Genomic DNA, 21,744 nt, shown 5'->3' on the forward strand with positions numbered 1-21,744 from the left:
GCATCAAGATTATCAATTGCAACACCTGCCTCTTGGTTCTCTCTTTGAGTTGGAGGATGATACTGAGTAGTCACACCCTGAAAGTTCCCCATTGCATTCTAGTACTCTTGAATGCGCGTTGGGATCTAGCCACAACTTCTATTGGATCAGGGCCTTTGTACTTGAATGTTGCTTCATTCCGAGCTAGCCACAAATTCCAGCATACAAAGGCAAGTCAATTATAACAAAGAAAGAAAGGAAAAGTGAAAAAGTGTTTATTACATCCTTCAATGAAAACTAAGTGATGTTCCTTCCAACAAATAATTTCAAAGTGCTGAAAATTAATAATCCTCATATCAAATCTACTGAGTTTCATAGGAAATTCCACACATGCACATTAACTGTGTGGCTTGTAATCATTCACAACCGGTGTCTTGTATTCCTCTGCCAGGCAAAGAACTCCAGCGCAATTGCACCATCGTAACGTGCAAGAAAATCTGAAAATATTTTCCCAACAGAAATGAGTTCTAAAAAACTTGCAAGATAGAACATATCACACATGAATAATATATGCCAATATACAAATCCAATGATATCCTATAAGGTATGTAGTGTGCTAACTATGCTAGTCTCTTTTTGCAAAATAAAAATAACCGTAAGTGCACAATATTGTGTCGCTAATGGGTCAATCTTAGGGAGATGTACCAATTTACAATTTAAACTCTTAATGGTAATGCGAGAGTGCGATTATTCAATTTTCTAACTGATGCGGATCAATTATGCTTCTGGATCCGACTGAGCCTCCTCTCGTATCCCGGAAGATGAGTCCTGCAAGAAAGGTTAGATGCGGGCCGGCTTGTGTGCCGGGCAGCCGCCTCCGATGGCAAAGTTAGATGATGAACCGAATGAGGTCTCGTGCAAAAGCTACACAAGATTATGCTCAAAGTGTATTGGTTGCTTACCGGAAGGGTAGATCTATGCATTTATAGTGTGGGTGTTACCTTTTATGTATTTGGTAAGTTAGCCAGACAAGGGCTGATGTTTCTCCTCGGATCATGCTCCCTTGTCGTTGGTCCCATTCAATCACTCGCTGAGTTGACTTTTCTATAACAAGGATGATTGCTATATCTGTGGCATATGTTACGCTTTTGGTCATGGATGATCGGCATCTTTCCCGATTAACTGGCATGTGGAGCCCCATCCGGGTTAGACCCGGTCGGGTAGAAATCTTCCGTATCACTAACTAATTAATTAAACTAAATTAGCGAATCTAAATAAGCGTTCCTAACACATATTTAATATGATCGAATTGAGATTAAAACTCAGATATAACCTAACCATTCATTATCTAATAAAAAAAATGTATAAATAATAAAGACAAGAATAAAAGATGCGAACAATAAATAAATAAATAAATAAAAGGGAAGTGATCTGAGTGTTAGCTCTAAATCAAGAGAAGTGGAGTATACTATATAACTAAGATGACTTTGATTGTGGACCCTTTGTCATAGCTTACAATCCATTGATCGGGGGAACAAATATTAAGGAAAAATAAAATGTATAAAGTAAATAACTAAGCAATAAATAAAAAGGAACCTTAACCAAAGAGAGGTAAGATGGTAGGCATCTTTGATCAAGGAGCCAAAAGAATGGAAAAACAATAAATAAATACTGAAAAATAAATCCTAAGTTAAGAATATCGAGGAGTAGATAGAAGCGGGAATGGAGAAAGGAGAGAAGATTACTAACGAAAGTTACTTGCATCATTGAATTTTGAATAACAAAAAAAGCTTGAATAATCAATTCAAATCTCAACCAACCTTAGCAACAAAATTTGGAATGATCCAAATTTAAAATTGCTAGGCCCAAAGAAAAACAAATCCTTTGAAAAATTAAAACTTGAAATTTGAACTTGAACTTGAAATTATATTGATTAAAAGAAAGAAATACACTTGTATAAAAGAAACTAAATAACTCGATTAACTATTGCATTACATAGAAATATTAAACCTAAACATTGAATCTAAAAACTAGAGCTCCACAAAGAAATCAAAGGACTAGAGAATACCTAACAAACTAAAGAGAAAAGAAGTGTCGAAGACCTAAAAAACTAAAGAGAAAAGAAGTGTAACCTAAGTTTAAGAGGAGAGGGGTATTTATTTATAGGAGTTGATGAAGGGTTTCAAATAAGGAAATAAAAAATAAATAACAATAATAATAATAATAATAATAATAATAATTTAAATAAAAAATGAAATAGGAAAAGAAAAGAAAAAATAACAAATAAAGAAAGACCTTATTGGTATGAGAATAGAGGAGAGAGAGAGAGAGAGAGAGAGAGAGAGAGAGAGTGGGAGCTATTAAAGGGAAATAAAAATAATAAATATTGAATTAGAAAGCTTTGAGAAGAAAGAGAGGAAAAAAAATATTTTTAAGAAAAGTAATGTGAGTTAATTAAAGAAAAAAAAATAGAATAGTAAAGTAAAAGAAAAATAGAAAGTGGGATGAGAGAGAAACATAATCCAGAAAATAAATAAAATCTAATAAAATAAAATATTCTACAAAATCCAAATCTTTAACTACTTGGGGCCCCATATGGACACCAATATATATATTTTTTCTTTTTTCCAATTACAATAAAGTAAAATAAAATAAAAATATTAACAAGTCTTAGTCATCGACCAAAATTGGCTTCTTTATTTCTAAAATATTCTTGGAGTTGGCTCATAATCTCATCTCTAGCCCATCATCCTCCAAATCAGACCCTTTTTGCACTTGAGAATTTGAATTGGACCACTTGATTTGTAAAATTGCATGTTTCATATTCAAAAGTCCAAATTTTTGCTTAGTCCATAAAAAATCCTAAAGTCTGCAAAAACAACATTAAACCATAGGTAGCTTTGCTCTAAGTGTGTAAAATGCATGTTTTGTGCCGTAAGATTTCACACATACTGATTTCTCACGGCTCTCAACCGTCTTTCGAGCATTACAATCCCTCATGCCTCCTTACCGTCTTATCAGCATCATGTCCCCTCATGACTTGGGTGACAAGCCCAAAGATCTAAGGGTAAGTCAACACTCTCTTACCGCGACCAAGGTATTTGGGGAGTAGATCCATCATATTTACCACGACCACTGGTCTAAGATTGGTGCGTGTCAGGGAGAATTCCTAACCATATATAAAGTCATCAATGTGTCGTACTACTCAAGATCTAGATACCTTCTCTCATGCCACATGCCCTTTTGGTCCAGTATCCTTACCAAGTCTAGAAATGTTGATCCTCACAATTTCTCACTGATTTTTGGATAAATTACCCGGTAATCTTATGGTCATCCACATATAATAAGGTGGATGCCTCTCGTGTACCCTCACGACTCTCAACCATCTTTTGGGCGCCCCACGAGCTTAATCCATACTTTATGCAACCCTACCATGAATGATATGACATCAGGCATGTGTGTCCTCACGGATCTCAACTATGAAATCCCTCATTAACCCTAACCCATAAATTTATGTTGTAGGTCCGAAGACTCGAAGTCAAGGTAGAAGACAGCTGTGGACCCTCTCATTTGAATCCATTGGGTCTGACCTAAAACCAATGGAGATTGATAATGAAAATCCTATATGGAAACCCTGAATGACTTTGATAGAAGATGTAGCTTGAATTGGGAGATGGACTTTGAGTACAGTGTTGACACCTTTGGAAGTCCTACACAATCAGGTAAGACCCTTTTTTAAGTTGGAAGAGGACCCAAGTGGAGAATATGGCTTTTGGAGACCAAAATTCAGCAATTGACCTAAAGGCACTGCCTTGGTCGTCCCAGGCGACCAAGCCAAGCGACCAAAGCTGGTGCAGGACAGAATTGCCACTTTTTGAAAAATTAGGTTTTTGGAGTCCATATATTCAAAATTCGATATAATTCGTACCACTTTGCCTCTTATCTATTGGAGAACGTTAGAAGAACCCTAGAGCTTCCTCCTCAAGGCCAAGGTTGATTCCAAGCATCCGTGAAAGATTCCTCCAATGAATTTTCTTCTACAAGTTTAGTATTCGCATCTATTCTCTCTAGATCTACTCTCTCTAGATCTATTCTCTCTATAGTTATAACCCATTGTTGTGATTGTGAGGAAGGTCTTATACTAATTTAATGACCTAATCTCTAATCCTCATAGTCTTAGAGTGAATTCCTATCACATCCACCCCGTCGGTACCCTATCTGGAATACGCGAGTGTGTGATCCACAACCCTAAAGATCAAGTTTAGGAATGATCATATCCATTTAGCACAATAACATAATCAAAAGCAAGAACAAATTATAATTCAAGTAATTTAATAATAAAAGTCAAGAAATGATCTCAGAAGGATCACAAAAGAATATCAGAGTGCTAAACAATAAGATACCAATCGAAGACAACTGTAGAGTATAGCGAAAATATACTTCACAACATATGCGAAAGGTAGATCGAAATCTAAAGCAAAGCTCTAACCTAATATATGAAAAAGGAAAACTCTAGAAGAAAAGAGAAATCTAATAAACATCTTCCATCGGCTCTTCTTCTTCTTCACCTTTGGGTTATTCTCTTGAAGCTTCAGATCAGCATCTAGCGCACGATCCCATTGGTGAACAAGACGATGCCGGCTGCCGTCAATAGGAGCCATCAATGCAGTCCAAACCTGGGTGTTGGCTGCCCCATTGATCATAACCGTCTCCAGAGACTTCCGAAGCTGCATCATATATGGAAGGGTTCTCCGTACTGTGGCACGGGTTCTCTTTCGGACCTGCAATGTAACATCCAGCCCAAACCTAGCTCGAACACCCTTTTTATTTTGGGATAAAGAAAGACTTGTTCAATGTTAGACCTTAAAAGTTGGACTTTAGTTTCAATATTATCATCTTTGAAAACCTTAGGAAGCCATGTCAGACCTTTCCCTTAGGATAGATTTGTAATGTTTGGCCTTATCCTACCTTGGCCCGGCCCGGGACCTATTATGTTTGTAGGTCCGAAAACCCAAAGTGGGGGAAATGAGACTTGTGGACCCTCTTGGTTGATATTTTGGTGTTGGAACCCAAGCCCTTGAACATTGACGATGATGCCCCTCACTTGAGAGCATTGTCAGTGTTAGTTTTGAATCTGCGCACCGAAGAGGGGTGAATTAGTTGAAATACCAAATGAACTCCTGTGCTCAATCCAAATATATTTCCGGAAATTAGACTTCTTGATGGACTTTTTGGAGAAAACCCCACTCCATTTGACCCCATATAGCCCTCCTAATCCTTGTCCGAAGTTGCTGAACTGTGTCTGGCAAATCCTGCTTGTGCATCGAAGAATGTGAGCTTAGTTGGTGGACCTAATGACCTCACATGCTTGATCCAAAGGTATTTCTGGAAACTAGACTTCTTGATTGACTTGTAGGAGAAAACCTCACTCAATTTGACCTTGTATAGCCCTCCGAATCCCTGTTCGAAGTTGCTGAACTATTTCTGGATTTTCTGCTGAAACCTGTTACCTATTTTGGTCGATGGTTTTGGTCAACCAAGGACCATCGACCAAAGTTGCCCAGAATCGAGAAAAAGATGCTTTTTGGATATTCCTTCTTCTATTTAAGTGAAACCTCGAACCTAGAACGATATTTCACTCATTTCAACACCTGAGAACGTGGGAAGGCTCCTCTTAGGCTCCTCCTTAGCTTGGGTGATGACCTTCTACAAGAATCCTTGTCTCTCTTCTCCAACTACCATCTTCTAAGGTATGATTCTCTCTCTTGCTCTCTATTCTACTCACTTCTCTTCTTCTTTTACTGATGAGACCATGGCCAAGGTGCTGCAACCTTGCAAACACCTTGCCATGAACGTCTCTTCCCATTTATACTTGTTTTTCCTTCATTCTTGCTATGCTTCACTTGCATCTTGATCCTTACATATACATTACCATGATTCCTTGCTTAACAACTTGATTTCTTATACTAAACTGAGATGTGGAGTATGATTAGTCAAATCTCTGGCTTGCAAATGATTGTAATCATGTTCCTAACCTATTCCCCAACTAATTCTCTAGCTTCCCTTTCAATTACATCAATTTCTCATGAATGCTAGGATTCTTGTCTTTAGAACATAGGACCTCAATTTGGGGGTTTTCATTTGGACCATTGGATTTTGATAATACTTGCTAGGTAGTGTTCTTACATTGTTATTAATCATTCCTCCAAGTTTCAGATCGATCCGAACCCCGGAAGACCCATTTCGGACCAAAATCCCCAAAATCCACTATTCTGCCCGAGGATTATTTTGGTCGATCATTTTGGTCGATACCATCGACCAAAACCATCGACCAAAGTTGTTGCTGACAGCAACCTTGGTCAGTTTTGACTCAAATGATATCCGATCTTCTCGACTTCTTCTCTAACTTATTATTGATGTTTGTTTAGGGTCTTAACAATTCTTTTGGACTAATTCTTGGTATTCTCAATTCATCATTAACTCAACCCAAGGTAAGGATGGTTATCTCCATAAACATATAGATCATCAACTTATGATTTATGTTCTTATTTATGAATAGAATCTCTTGATTTCTTTTAATCGTTATAAGACTGTGATATACGTGTTAGAACAGTAGTATTGAAATCTTTATACTCTTGTCATGTTACATTACTATTCTTGTTTACTTATGTCTATGATGATTCATTTCAATATCATGATTTAACTTGTATTATGAAGATGTATTGGATGCATGAGAAGTGATGAACTTGAATATGTGATTGCCTACGTATAACTTGGGATTGGGAAGTGTCCTATTGACGCTTCTGTCCTTGGGCACCGGAGGGAATAGTATGGGATGTTCTCCGAAGGTGCCTATCGACTCTTTCCCGGGTTATTGGATGACATACATAGGACTGGCATTGAGACCGAACGACCCGTGGTAGCAGTGGGGATTTGTGGGCACTCAAGACCGGTAACCAACCCGTGAGAGGTCATAAATCTCATTGTGGGAACCATTTATTGGTAGGGTTGCAAATGGATAGACTTGGGCTCATGGGCGCTCAAGACCGGTAACCAACCCGTGAGAGGACGTGAGAGCTTCCCGTTTATTATTTGTGGATGACCAATAGGGTTGATGAGTCCGTAATCCGGGATTACGCTGACTCTAGTGAGAAGGATACCGGAAAGGATCGCCGGGGGTGAGGAATGGACGTATCTGGATCTGAGTTGATATGACTGAGTAGATGACTTGCATTGGGCTAGGCTTTACTGTTACATGCGCCAATACTTATACCAAAAGGTGATGTGAGAGAGTGGTGACTAAATCCCCAACCATGGTTTTTTGAGGACTTTACCGATCTTCCCCGGGCATTCCCAAGATATGGAAATGGGAGAGTGACTGACGACCCAGAGAAGTATGGTGCTATGACTTAAAGCATGTCTACCCTAGATGACCAGCATACTTAGAGTTAGATTCATGTTTACATCATATGTCTCATATCATATTGCATCATGCTGTGCTGTGCATCATATGATTTATGTTATTGTGGAATAACTTTCCTTGCTGAGTTCTTTTGAACTCACTCCTTTTCGCAACATATCTTGTTAGACTTTTCTGCAGGTAATACCACTGTTGGCTGTAGCAGTCAACCCTCTGGAGGCCGAGTTGAAGACTTGTATCATACTGGTGGCGATGAACCAGTTGATAAAGACGAGTAGACCGAGATCGGGACTTTTTGTAGCAGTTCAGTTTTACATTGTGTGTTAGGGATGGGATGTCGCCTCATTCCCTTTTTAACCTTTTATTTGAATTGTCGGGACTATAGCTTAGTTGTTTCACTTGTTATTTGGTGAATCGGTTGTAACCTTTACTTTTAGTCGTTTCATCTTCCGCTAATATTATAGGACGGGTTTCCTCCCTCCATTTTACACTTGATTGTTTATACTAATGAAATCCTTTCCGCACTTTGATGTTATTTGTGAATCCTTCTGAGGTACTTTCTCGACTTTTATTATTGAATTATTTGGAAATAAGGAATTGTTCTTGCTTTTGATTATATTATTGTGCTAAGTGACTATGATCGTTCCTAAACTTGATCGGCGGGACAGTAATTCACTCCCCGGGTAATCCAGATAGGGTATCCCCTTGGTGGATTTAGGGCGGGATGTGACATGCAATGTCATATAAAAACAAGTCCCCTAAAGGGTAAGCTCAAAAGAACTTAGCATGTGAAACCTAGCCCTAACCTTGACTTGGAAACTAGATCTTATGACCCGGAGTAAAAGAAGAAGTCAACTGTGGGCCATCTCAGTGGAAGATATGAAGTCTGAATCTAAACCCATGGATGTTGATGTTGGTGTTCCAATCTTGGAAGTTTGTGCAAAACTAGAAAGGAAACTACACCTGACTGAAGATGAGATTAGTTGAAAGACTTTGAGTATTATCTGACTTGGTTTGAAGGCATTTCTACACCCTAGGTATGTCACTTGATGTGTGTGTAAAAGCCCTTTAGGTTTGGTGTCCAATTGATCCTTCAATTCCCTGTTTGAACCTTGCTGACATGATTGGTCGACTGGTCCAGTCGACCAAGCATTCAACCAATAGTGTGTTAAACCCGAGAAACTCCAATTTTAGGGTTTTTCACTCTCTATTTAAACACACTTCGTGTTTCTTAGTGTCCTCTACCTCCAAAACACTCTGAGAACGTGGGAAGACTCATTTGAAACTCTCTTTGGTGATTTCGAAGAATTCTCCGCAAGATCTGAAGTCTCTCATCTCCAATCTGTCAATTCAAGGTTAGTAATTTTTTGGTGTTGTGATTTATCATTCTTCGATCTTGTTCTTGTTTGAGATTGGGAAGAAGATGCTTCATTCTTGCAACCATCTCTTCCATGATCTCATTCTTTTCTTTAGGGTTTATGATCAGCATAGAGATCTCAACCCTAATTCTTGTAAGATCCTTTGAAACCCTAGTTCTTCTTATGGATCTGATTTCTTAGCCAACTAAATCTAAATTTCATGACGTACTTGTGTTTGATTTTGATTACCTGTTTCTTGGATGAGATCTAAATCATCCCTTGTCTTTTCTGTGATTTTCATAGTATATTTTTCATCGAATTCTAAGGTTTTCTCCCAATTGGGCAAACCATGATTTTAAAAAGGTAGTGTTTTTAATCATTATTAGTGCCCAATCTTTACTCCCTTAGTGTTAGAATACTATCCTAAAGTTTTCCTCCAAGTTTCGTGAAGTTCCGAACCCGTAGATTGAGTTTCGGATCAATTTTCTCGTATTTGCTTCGTACTGACTCTGTTGGTCGACTGGGTCAGTAGACCAATCAATCGACCAATGAAGTCAGAAGCTCTGTTTTTCGCTCTGTTTGATTCGTTTGCTCTCTAATCTTTTAGGCTTCTTTCCTAATGTTGTATCTATGATTGTTAGGGGTTTAATTGCTAAGTTTGGAACCTCTCTCTTTGATCTTTGGATTATCTTCGACGATAATTAAGGTAAGGACAGTTATTTCATAATAACATAGATTGTGTATACTTTGGTTTCTAATTTAAGAAACTCTGAGTTTAACTACTGTTATTGTATTTTATACTTATGATGTACTACTGTAAGTACAATAGCACTTCACTTATGTTTTCTTTTTCATTATTCAAGCTTATATGAAATGCTTATTACTGCATATTGTTTAGTGATTGGATTATGCTTTTACATTCTCTTTTGTATGATGAGGTGTTGATTTTGATGTCATGACTGATCTGAGAATATGTTTGATTAAGTATGGTTTGGGATTGAGAGGTGTCCTTTTGACACTTCTGTCCTTGGACATCAACGAAAATAGTATCGGATATTTCCGGGGTTGCCCATTGACACCTTCTTGAACCATTGGTTGTCATACTTAGGGCTGTCTAGCAGTGTTTGGCTAGGATGCCCCCGTTATATTAGACCCTAGTCGGAAGGGTATTGAGACTGAACGACCCATGGTAGCAATGGGGATTCATGGCGCTCAAGACCGGTAACCAACTCGTGAGAGGACATGAATCACATTGTGGGGGCCATTTATTGGGAGGGTTGCATATGGATAGACTTGGGCTCATGGGAGCTCAAAACCGGTAACCAACCTGTGAGGGGACATGAGAGCTTCCCGTTTACCATATGTGGATAACCAATAGGGTTGATGAGTTCGTAGTCCGGGACTATGAGGACTCTAGTGTGAAGGATACCGAAAAGGATCTCGAGAGGGGAGGAATGGACGTATCTGGAACTAACTTGATATGACTAAGTAGATGACTTGCATTTGGCTATGCTTAACCCTGACATGCGCCAATACTTAGACTAATGGTGATGTGAGAGAGCGGTGACCTAACCCCCAACCATGGAATGTCCCGAGGGATGACGAACCCATTACCAACCGGAGCCGAGTGACTGAGACTTACCCAGAGAAGCATGGTGCTATGACTTAAAGCATGTCTACCAATAGAGACCATCATACATAGTGTTTAGATGCATACATACATTATCTGTTTCATATTGCATTGCATCATGTTATGTTCTGTTGTATGTTATTTATGTTGTTATGAGTTAACTTGCCTTGCTGAGTTTATTCGAACTCACTCCTTTTTGTGCAATCTTTCTGTTAGATTATTCTACAGGTATTGACTATTATGAAGGACAATACGATGAAGCGCAACCCGATGAAGCATACTACACGCAAGGTACTGGCAACAATGAAGATCACACTAATGATCCCTCGAGCGATCAAGTTGCGTACTACGTTTAGACATAACGTAGAATTGGAACATCTGTGTTGGATTGATGAAGTCCACTATTTTGAAGATGTTATCTATAGAATAGACAACTCGTAGTTCAGTTTGACTTTCTTTTCCTCACTTTCCTTTAGAAACAGTTGTAATTCTTTTTAGACTTACGTGCTACATTCCGCTGTAACTGTGGAGTGAGTTTCCGCCTCACTCTACCTCTTTTTGATGTGCTTACATCTGGTATCATTTTCCGCACTTTGATTATACTGATATTCATTTCCTGATTTAGATCTTTTGTTTATAATATTAAAACATTGATTATTTTCTGTTCATGATTATGTTATTGCATATGTGGGAGGATGATTTCCTCGATACTTGATCTTCGAGGCTGTGAATCACACACTTGGGTATGCTTGTTAGGGTACCGGCTGGGGGGATGTGACATAGCAAGTATATCCAATCACAATAAGCATCTTCACATGCAATCATAGGCAAACATATATGCAATGATATGAAACAATACATGCAAGTATGCTTCTAACTCTATATATATGTATGCTGGTCTCTATTGGCAGACACGCTTTAAGTTATAGCACCATACTCCTTTGGGTAGGTCTCAAATCACTCTCCCTCAACCATCTTGGTATCTTGGGTTCTGTCAGTGATAATTGGGTCCTGAAACCTTCCGGGCAACCTTGGCTGGGGTTTAGGTCAACACTCTCTCACATCATTAGGAATAAGCCCTAGAAGATTAGAAATCAAACAGATCGAATTGGGCGAAGAAACAAGCTGGTGTTATGGTTGGCCTTGGTTGGTCAATTGGGTCAGTAGACCAACCAGTAGACCAATGGGGTAGAAAACCCTAATTTGGTCATAACTTCTTCGTTTGAAGTCCGATTGCTCTGAAATTCGAAGGGAAGCTTCCTAGAACATAGTAAGACTATCTAAGAAGGTCAACGCATCAAATCATGGTCAAAATATAGGATCTTGATTGAGCCATAAAATTAGGATTTCATCATATATAGTCCATGGCTCTCATGGTAAGATTAGGGAGAATAAAGATTCTCCCTAGGTAAGAGAAGCTTAGAATTTACAATCAAGAAAGTATTGGAAAGGATCCAAAAAATTAAAAGAGGATTAGAGTTTCCCAATTTGGCTACCTCTCATGAGGGTTACCCAAAATCAACGCTCAAAATAACCCAAGGCAGGTTCACAAGGAGTAAGGGAAACATAGAATTAGTATTTCAAAATCAAGAATAGCATTGGGGAGGATCCATCAAATTAATAGAAACATTAGTTTTAACCAATTTGGTTACCCTCTCATGAGGATTACCCAAGGGTTTCCTCCCAAAATCACCCTACTTTTGGTTTCCCATGGTAAAAGGAAAATTAGGGATCAACCCCTCAATAAAGGGGATAGAAGGAAAGATTGTAACACTGTTGTGAGACCTCACAATCACCAAGATCAGTAGAAAAATAATGAGGGAGTGATCAAGATCATAGGTAAAGTCAATTTCAAGAATCATTGCCATATGGCTTCAAGAACATAGAGTGAATTGGGGGATTCACTCTAGGGCTAATAGAATTAGAGAAGAGGCCATTACAATAGTGTAATAACTTTCTCATAATCATAAGATCAGAAGAATAGAAGAGCGAATAGATCAAAGAAGAAACGAATCGATTACTAACCTTTTAGAAGAAGAATCGACGAAGAAACTTGGACGGATGCTTGAGGATCTTCCTTGGCTTTGGAGGAGAGGTTCTAGGGTTCTTCCCACGTTCTCCAAAGGCTTAGAACTAATTGTGAGTGAAAAACACTGAGTCCCCCCCCCTTTAAATAGCCCAAAAAGTCCTAAAAATACTAGGATTTCACCAAACTGACCATTATGCCCCTGTTGGTCGATTGGTTAGTCGATTGGCCAGTCGACCAATCAGTCGACCAACCATGTCAGCAACTCTAAAACAAGGAATTAGTTGTCCAAACCTCAATATCTTTGCATGGGCTTCTTACAACATACCTAGCATGGAGGGATGCCTTCAAACCATCTCCAAATAGGCTTTAGGTCCAACAACCAAGCTCTCCTTCATCAATGTGCAGCTTCTTCTGTCACATCCACCCAGCCGGTACCCCATTTGGAATACCCGGGATGTGATCCACGCAAGGAGGGGCCCCCCCCCCCAAACAAAAAAAAAAACCAAGGACAAGAGCGGGGCCCCCCCCCCCCACAAAAACAAAAAAAAAAAAAAAAAAAAATAATCAATGGTAAAAACAGTTAATACTAAATATCATGAATAAGATAAGACTAAATAAATCAGAGTGCGGAAGGCAATAACATTAAAGCATAATCATAAGGGTGAGAGAAGGTATGATAACCACTCTCTCAGAACAGCGGAAACGAAGTGTGATAACGTCAAATACATGTCTAAGTGTCAAAAGATAATCTCAAAGATAAGTTAGTTACAAGACCAATGGTTCCACAAATACACCAGGGGAATGGGGCACTATGCTAGGGTTTCTTCTATACTAATGGTAGTCTCCTCAACAGTACGGATGAAGTAAACCCAGCGCTGCCGCTCCCGCACGATCGTGGGGCTAACCCCGGTGCGAATAATAATCCTCCTCAGCTCCAATATACGAATCCTCACCGATGCCACTACCCGGAGGGTAGTATGTGGAATCATAGTCCGCCTCATAGGAGGTGCCATCGTAATCTTCGGTACCTAGAATGTAATCTAAAACATTTGCACAAAAGGAATGAGTTCGAAGAACTCAACAAGGAAGTTATTCCATAATTAGAAATCATACACATTCAGAACATATAATAATGCAATGTGATATGGAACATATGATGCAGATATGAGCCTAACTCTATGAATGCTGGTCTCTAAGGTAGACATGCTTTAAGTCATAGCACCGTACTTCTCGGGTCGTCGAGTCACTCTCCCATTTCCATATCTTGGGAATGCCCGGGGAAGATCGGTAAAGTCATCAAAACCATGGTAAGGGGAATCGGTCACCGCTCTCTCACATCACCATTTGGTCAAGTATCGGCGCATGTCACAAGTAAAGCCTAGCCCAATGCAAGTCATCTACTCGGTCGGTCAAGTCGATTCAGATACGTCCATTCCTCGCCCCCGGCGATCCTTTCCGGTATCCTTCACACTAGAGTCAGCGAAATCCTGGATTTCGGACTCATCAACCCTATTGGTCATCCACATATAGTAAACGGGAAGCTCTCACGTCCTCTCACGGATTGGTTACCGATCTTGAGTGCCCGTGAGCCCAAGTCTATCCATATGCAACTCTACCAATAAATGGCCCCTTTCAGGTATCCGTAGCATGGTTTATGTCCCCTACCGGATTGGCTACCGGCCTAGAGTGCCCATCCAACCATACACTACCACGGGTTGTTCGGTCTCAATGCCCTTCCGATTCGGGTCTGACACGACAAGGATGAATCTAGCCACACAACTAGACACTCCTATGTATGTCATCCAATAACTCGAGAAAGTGTCGATAGGCACCATCGGAGAACATCCCATACTATTCCCTCCAATGCCCAAGGACAGAAGTGTCAGTAGGACACCCTCCAATCCCAAGTCATACTTAAGCAACCACACATCAAATCTCATCATTTCTCATGCATCCAATGCATATTCATAATAGTACTCAAATCATGATATTGAAACGAATCATTATAAACATAAGCAAATCAAAATGATAGAGTAACACAACAAATGTATAAAGATTTAAATGTTACTGTTCTAACACATATGTATCAGTATCATAATGATTGAAAGAAATTTAGGGATTTCATTCCTTGAATAAAGCATAGTTCAATATTTGATGACTTATATGTTTATGGATATAACCATCCTTACCTTGGATGAGTTGATGATGAATTGAGAATACCAAGAATAGTCCAATAGAAGTGTTAAGGCCCTAAACAAACATCAATAATAAGTTAGAAAAGAAGTCGGGAAGATCGGATGTCATTTGAGTCAAAACTGGCAAAGGTTGCTGTCAGCAACAACTTTGGTCGATGGTTTTGGTCGATGGTATCGACCAAAATGATCGACCAAAATAGTCCTCGGGCAGAATAGTGGATTTTGGTCCGAAATGAGTCTTCCGGTGTTCGGATCAATCTGAAACTTGGAGGCATACTTAACAACAGTAGTAGGACACTATAAATCAAGGAATTAACCCAATCCAATGGTCTAATTAAAAAGCCCCAATTTGAGCTATCAAGTTCAAGTGATAAACATCATGGCATGAGTTGGAATTGATTGCATTGATGAGGAATAGCATGCAATAGCTAGAGGAACTAATAGAAATTCGATTGGAATCATATGGCAATGTTAAACATGAACATAATACACTTTATAGCTCAGTTTGATATCAAATGGTATGATGTTAATAGGTAAATCATGGAATACATATGCTAGGCATGAGATATAAGCATTAGCATCAATGAATGGCTAAGGGAATCATGGATTGAGCATGAGTAGGCACTTGGAGTGGTGGTTGCAAGGTTGCAGCACCATTCCAAATGTCCCATCAGCAAGATGACAATAGAAAAGAGTAGAAAATGGTAGGGTAGAGAGTGGAATGAAGAGTCATACCTTAGTGTAGAAGATGAAGGCAAGAATCAATGATAAACTAAGTGTCTTTGATGAGATACCCTTCACACTAACCAAGGAGCTGCTTTGGGAAGCTCTCCCCACGTTCCCAGGTGAGAAAAATGATTGCAAAAGGCTCAAGGCTCGAGGTCATATTAAATAGAAAAGGAATATTCCATGGAATCATTAACTTGGCAGACTGGGACATTTTGGTCGATGCTTTTGGTCGATGGTATCGACCAAAATGATCGACCAAAATGTTTTCAGCAGAAAACTCAGGTTTAGAACAGCAACTTCAAGTAGGGATTTGAAAGGCTATACAAGGTCAAATTGAGTGAGGTTTTCTTCCACAATTCAATCAAGAAGTCTAGTTTCGGGGAATACCTTCGGATTGTGCACAGGAGGTCATTTGGTACATCAACCATATTAATCTTCTCCGATGTGCAGACTTTCCTTAAACACTGACAATGCATTTAAGCAAGGGGTATCATTGTCAATGTCCATGGGCTCGGTCTCCGAATCATGATCATCAATCAGGATGGTCCATAAATCTCTTCTTCCACCGGTTCGGGTCCTCGAACCTGAATACAACAGTGGATCCGGGTCAGTGTCAAGGTTAAAATAGGGCTGGATATTACATTCTCCCCCCCTTAAAAGAATTTCGTCCTCGAAATTGAAAGCGTACCTGTGCTTCCAAAAAGATGAGTAAACTTCTCCTTCATGTCTTCTTCTTTCTCCCATGAAGCTTCTTCAGGGGTATGGTTTTTCCATCGGATCTTCACCAGAGGGATGGTGAGATTCCACAACTGCTTGTCCTTTCTATCTAGGATCTCGGCTGGTCCTTCATCATAAGAAAGATCGGCACTAAGTCCTTCGGGTGCTTGCTGTAGTATGTGCTCCGGGTTTTCTAGGTATTTCCGAAGCATTGAAACATGGAACACATTGTGAACTCCAGCAAGTGACGGAGGCAAGGCCAAGCGGTATGCTACCGGTCCAACCCTTTCCAGAATCTCAAAAGGTCCAATGAAGCGGGGACTAAGCTTTCCTTTCACATTGAATCTTGTCACCCCTTTCATAGGTGACACTTTAAGGAAGACTTTCTCTCCAATTGGAAATTCTAAGTCGGTTCTTCTCTTGTCGGCATACGACTTCTGTCTAGATTGAGCAAACTTAATCCTTTCCCGAATCATGTCAACCATATCACTGGTAGCTTCAATCATCTTTGGACCTAAGACTTTTCTTTCACCAGTCTCAGTCCAATACAAGGGCGTTCTACAAGTGTTACCATACAAAGCCTTAAACGGAGCCATGCCTATTGTTGCTTGATAATTGTTGTTATAGGCAAACTCGACTAAGGCTAGGTGTTCATCCCAATTTCCACCCATGTCAACTACACAAGACCTAAGCATGTCTTCAAGAATGTGAATTGTCCGCTCAGATTGTCCATCAGACTGTGGGTGATGAGCTGTACTCAGATTCAATTGGGTTCCCAAGGCTTTCTGCAATCCATTCCAAAACCTTGAGGTGAACCTAGGATCACGGTCCGAAATGATACTCACTGGTACTCCGTGTAGACGAACTACATTGTCCACATAAAGTCTAGCTAGCTTATCCAAAGAGTAGGTGATCTTCATAGGAATGAAATGGGCTGATTTAGTTAACCTATCAACAATCACCCACACAGTGCCATTTCCCTTACTCGTTCGCGGCAAGCTAGTCACAAAGTCCATTGAGATATCTTCCCACTTCCAACTAGGAATAGGAAGGGGCTGAAGTAATCCAGATGGGGGTTGGCAAACAGCTTTCACACGTTGGCAAGTTCCACACCTGGCAACAAAGTCTTCAACATCTGCTTTCAAACCATTCCACAAAAAATGTTCCCTTAAGTCCTTGTACATTTTGGTACTCCCAAGGTGTACTGTAAAGATGGACTGGTGTGCTTCTTTCAATATTTCTTTCTTGATTTCATCAACAGCGGGCACACAGAGTCTACCTCTAAACAATAATGTACCATCCGTAGATGTACTAAAAGCATGGTCCATTTCTGAATTCGAGGCAATCTTATCTATCTTCTCTTTCAACTCTTGATCAGAACTTTGCAAAGCAACAATTCTATCTCTAAAGGAGGATCTTGCAGTCATGGCATAGAGAATACAATCCAAACCCTTAGGGACCACTTCCAAACCAAATCTTTCCATCGAGGACAACAAAGGCCGACTCAAAGCATTTAAATTCAACTCTTTTCTTTGACTCTTTCTACTAAGAGCATCCGCCACTACATTTGCTTTACCTGGGTGGTACTTGATGTCACAATCATAGTCAGAGACCAACTCCAACCATCTTCTCTGTCTCATATTCAACTCCTTCTGGGTGAAGAAGTATTTCAAACTTTTATGATCCGTGAAGATGGCGATCTTCTCACCGTATAGATAGTGTCTCCAAATTTTCAAAGCAAATACAATAGCTGCAAGCTCTAAGTCATGAGTGGGGTAGTTCCCGCTCATAATCCTTTAGTTGTCGAGAGGCATAAGCCACTACCTTTCCGTGTTGCATCAACACGCAGCCCAAACCGATTTTAGAAGCATCAGTGTAGACTGTCAATCCACCGGAACTATCAGGTATAGTCAGAACCGGCGCGCTTGTCAATCTAACTTTCAGCTCTTCGAAGTTCTTCTCACAAGAATCGGTCCAGACAAACTTCTCCTCTTTTCTAGTTAGCTTAGTCATAGGGGCAGCCAACCTAGAAAAGTTTTCAATGAATCTCCGGTAGTATCCTGCTAATCCAAGAAAACTTCTTATCTCGGTCACGGTCTTCGGTCTTTCCCAATCAGTAACAGTTTGGACTTTCTCTGGGTCAACACGAATACCCTCGGCTGAAACAACATGGCCAAGAAACACTACACTTGAGAGCCGAAGTCACACTTGCTAAATTTAGCATAGAGTTTCTTTTCTCTCAACCTTTGCAACGTGCAGTTCAGGTGCTCCGCATGCTCTTCCGCATTCTTTGAGTAAATCAAGATGTCATCAATGAAAACGATTACAAATTTATCGAGTACATCGTGAAATACTCGGTTCATGAGATCCATGAACATGGCAGGGGCATTAGTCAAGCCGAAAGGCATCACTTTAAATTCATAATGTCCGTACCTTGTTCTGAACGTTGTCTTAAGGATGTCACTTGACTTCACCTTCAGCTGGTGATATCCCGATCTCAAATCAATCTTTGAAAAGACAGCAGCACCCTTCAACTGATCAAAAAGGTCATCAATCCGAGGCAAAGGATATCTGTTCTTGATTGTCGGCTTGTTCAATTCCCGGTAGTCAATGCCCGAGACGCATACTACCATCTTTCTTCTTTACAAACAAGACCGGAGCTCCCCAAGGCGACACACTTGGCTGCACGAAACCTCTCTCTAAGAGTTCATTTAATTGAGTTTGCAACTCTTCGAGTTCGGTAGGTGCCATTCTGTAAGGGGCCTTGGATACGGGAGCCGCTCCAGGAATTAAGTCTATAGAAAACTCAACTTCCCTATCGGGAGGCAAACCCGACAAGTCATCCGGAAAAACATCGGGGAATTCACTAACAACTCGACTTCTTCAAGTCTCTTCTTCTCTCGACCTTGCTTCCAGATGAAGCATTTCCCAAAAAGGCATGGACTTGCATTAGAGTGGACAAGGTCTTTTTGCTAAATCTTCCCTTCTCTCCTTGAAATTCGAAAACTGAATTCTCTTCTACACGGAACTGAATCTTCTTTGAGGAACATAAGATCACGGCATTGTAGAAGGTCAACCAGTCGATTCCCAAGATTACATCAAAATCTCTCATGTCAAATAATACAAGGTTTGCCTTCAGATTTCTTCCACAAATCAAAATAGAACAATCCTCTAACACTTTATCTAGTTTAACAGCAGACCCAACAGGGGTACAAATAGACAAATGACTAGATAAACATCGAGGTGTCAAGTTAGTTCTCAAGGCAAAAGTAGATGATATGAATGAATGTGATGCACCCGTATCAAATAATACAAATGCGGGAAGAGAAGCTACTAACAGAGTACTGTTACAACATCGTGGCGGGGGTCTTGCTCGGTACCCAGATATGCTAAACACTGCGCGGAGGGAGGGGCGAAGTAGCAGCAGGGAGTACTCTTCACTACGGGAGCTTGAGGTTGCACGGACTTGTTGGGGCAAGAACGAGCATAATGGCCTGCTTGCTTGCGAGAGGAAGCAAGTAGTATCTTTCGGTCCAATAGGAGCTGCCGCAGGGGGAGGTCTCTGATAAGCTGGTCTAGGATTCACCATCCCAGGCCTAGGAGGATAAGTAGCTCCTTGAGGTCTGGCTCCACTGGACTGACCATAATAGCTCACGGGAAGGGAATTAGGATTCGACCAACATGTCTCGGCTGAAAGGCGGGTGCGGGGATAGGGAGTAGGTCTAGCAAAACGCCGATCGGTGCGGTCCACAAATCCCAGAAGATCTAGGTTGCCGGGGTTTCGAACTCGAGCATTTTCCTTTTCATTCTCTTCAAGCTTCTTCGAGTTTTGAACCACCCGAGCATATCCTTCAAGAGGCAAGACAGTGAGGTATGCCTTAATAGAAGGTCGCAAACCCTTGAAAAACTTTTTCGCCTTGGCTTCTTCGGACTTAATAGACTCGGGGCGAAGAAGAAAAGTTCTTCAAATTTCTGCTGATACTCAAGCACAGACAAAGTACCTTGTACTAAGGCCATGAACTCGGCCTCCTTTGCATCCTTTACAGCTTCCGGAAAGTAGTTCTTGCAAAAAGCTTCCTTAAACTTCTCCAGTGTAACGACACCACCATTCAAGGTCTCAAGGATAGGCCTAGTGGAAGCCCACCATGCATCGGCTTCTTGCTGAAGCTTACGCTCGGCGAACAACACCTTCGAGCATCGAGAACATTGCAAATGTCCGAAGGCCTTCTCCAACTCACGAAGCCACTTGTTCGGAAAGAGGGTGTCCTTTGTTACACCAGTAAAGGAAGGTACTTGCAACTTTAGGAAACTTTCCATCAAACGGGTGTGGGGTGTCCCGGTGAATCTTTCCATAAGAGGGGCTGCGGCTCCAGAAGTTCCAATTCCGGCACGGTTCTCATTGCGAAGGGTAGCAAAACCAGTCATTATTTGATTAAATTGGGGAGCCTGCTGTTGCATCATGTTGGTCATGACGCTGGCGATATCTCTAAAGCTTCCGATATCGGGGGCACCAGGAATGCCATTCGTGGTGTGGCTATCGTCCTGTGTCTGCTGATCAGAGCCCCCAGCAGGGGTTTCTTCGTTTCCGTTGCTTCCGGATCCGACGAAACGATTTCTAAGTAAGACCATTCTGCAAGGATCAAAGATAAGGATACCAAAATTTCAAATTTGACAAAGACAACTTGGCTAACGAATAGGATAATCAAATCATGGTTAGAATTATCAATATAACAGTAAAATAAATCAGCATTGATCAAAATCCAAAGGAAATGAGTCCAAGAATCAAAAATTCCCAAAATAACCCAATGCAGAAAAATGAAGGATTTTGGTCGATGGTATCGACCAAAATAAATTATGCGCGAAAAATCAGATTTAAAGGGCCCACTTCTCATTTCATTTTCATTTCTCACTCAACCATTTCGAGTTTAGCTCTGGAGAAAGCGATTTTCTAGGGTTTTCAAGAGTGCTAGGACTTGATTCAAGGCTTCAATCATTCTTGATAATCTCACTTGATCATCTACACAAGTAAGTTCTCTTTCTTTTTCTCTTTTCTTGTAAACTTCATTCACCATTGTTGTGTTCTTCAATAAAACTGAGTAATACTTGCAGCTAATGGTTCGAATCATACATATAAATGATTAGAAACATGTTTTCATAACTTTTCAAATAAGATTAAGTTCCAAACACAAGATTGCATCCATTTTGGTTACCAAAACACTATTCATTTCACAAAAACTCAACTTTACAAGCACTTGTCTCATTTTCAACCCAAAAGGAATTTTGACATGAAACAAATTTCTACAACACTGATCTACTAGGGGCAAAGTGTTCCCACTCTCCATTCGGTCAGATTCCAATTTTTTTCAAAAATCACAAATGCAAGCCAAAAGAGGGATTTTTCTCTCTCTTACTTGCTGAATTTTCACTTTGAATATGCCAAAAAATGGATTTTCACCAAATAAAGTATTCTAGTATGCTTGTATAGGTCTTATGCATATGTTAGAATGTTCAAATCAAAATTTCACCAAAAATCGAATTTTCTGAAAATTTACGAAAATACCCTTCATCTAACAATCATACACTGAGACTAACCCAAATGAGTTTCTTTCCTTGTTTCAACAGATACACCATGCCTAGAGGAGGGAGACGAGTAGACAGGGGTAGAGGACTTGTTCCCCGGGCTGAGG

General features: G+C 40.2%; 1 pseudogene; it reads right to left on the bottom strand.

Moving 5' to 3' along the window:
* Positions 1 to 399: 399 nt before the first annotated feature.
* Positions 400 to 21,744, bottom strand: part of LOC149015727 (uncharacterized) — a 52,231-nt pseudogene continuing 30,886 nt past the window's right edge.

The sequence above is a fragment of the Hakea prostrata genome, chromosome 5 (genome assembly GCF_041222555.1).
Source record: "Hakea prostrata isolate BN-2017 chromosome 5, UWA_Hpros_2, whole genome shotgun sequence".
NCBI lineage: Eukaryota > Viridiplantae > Streptophyta > Magnoliopsida > Proteales > Proteaceae > Hakea > Hakea prostrata.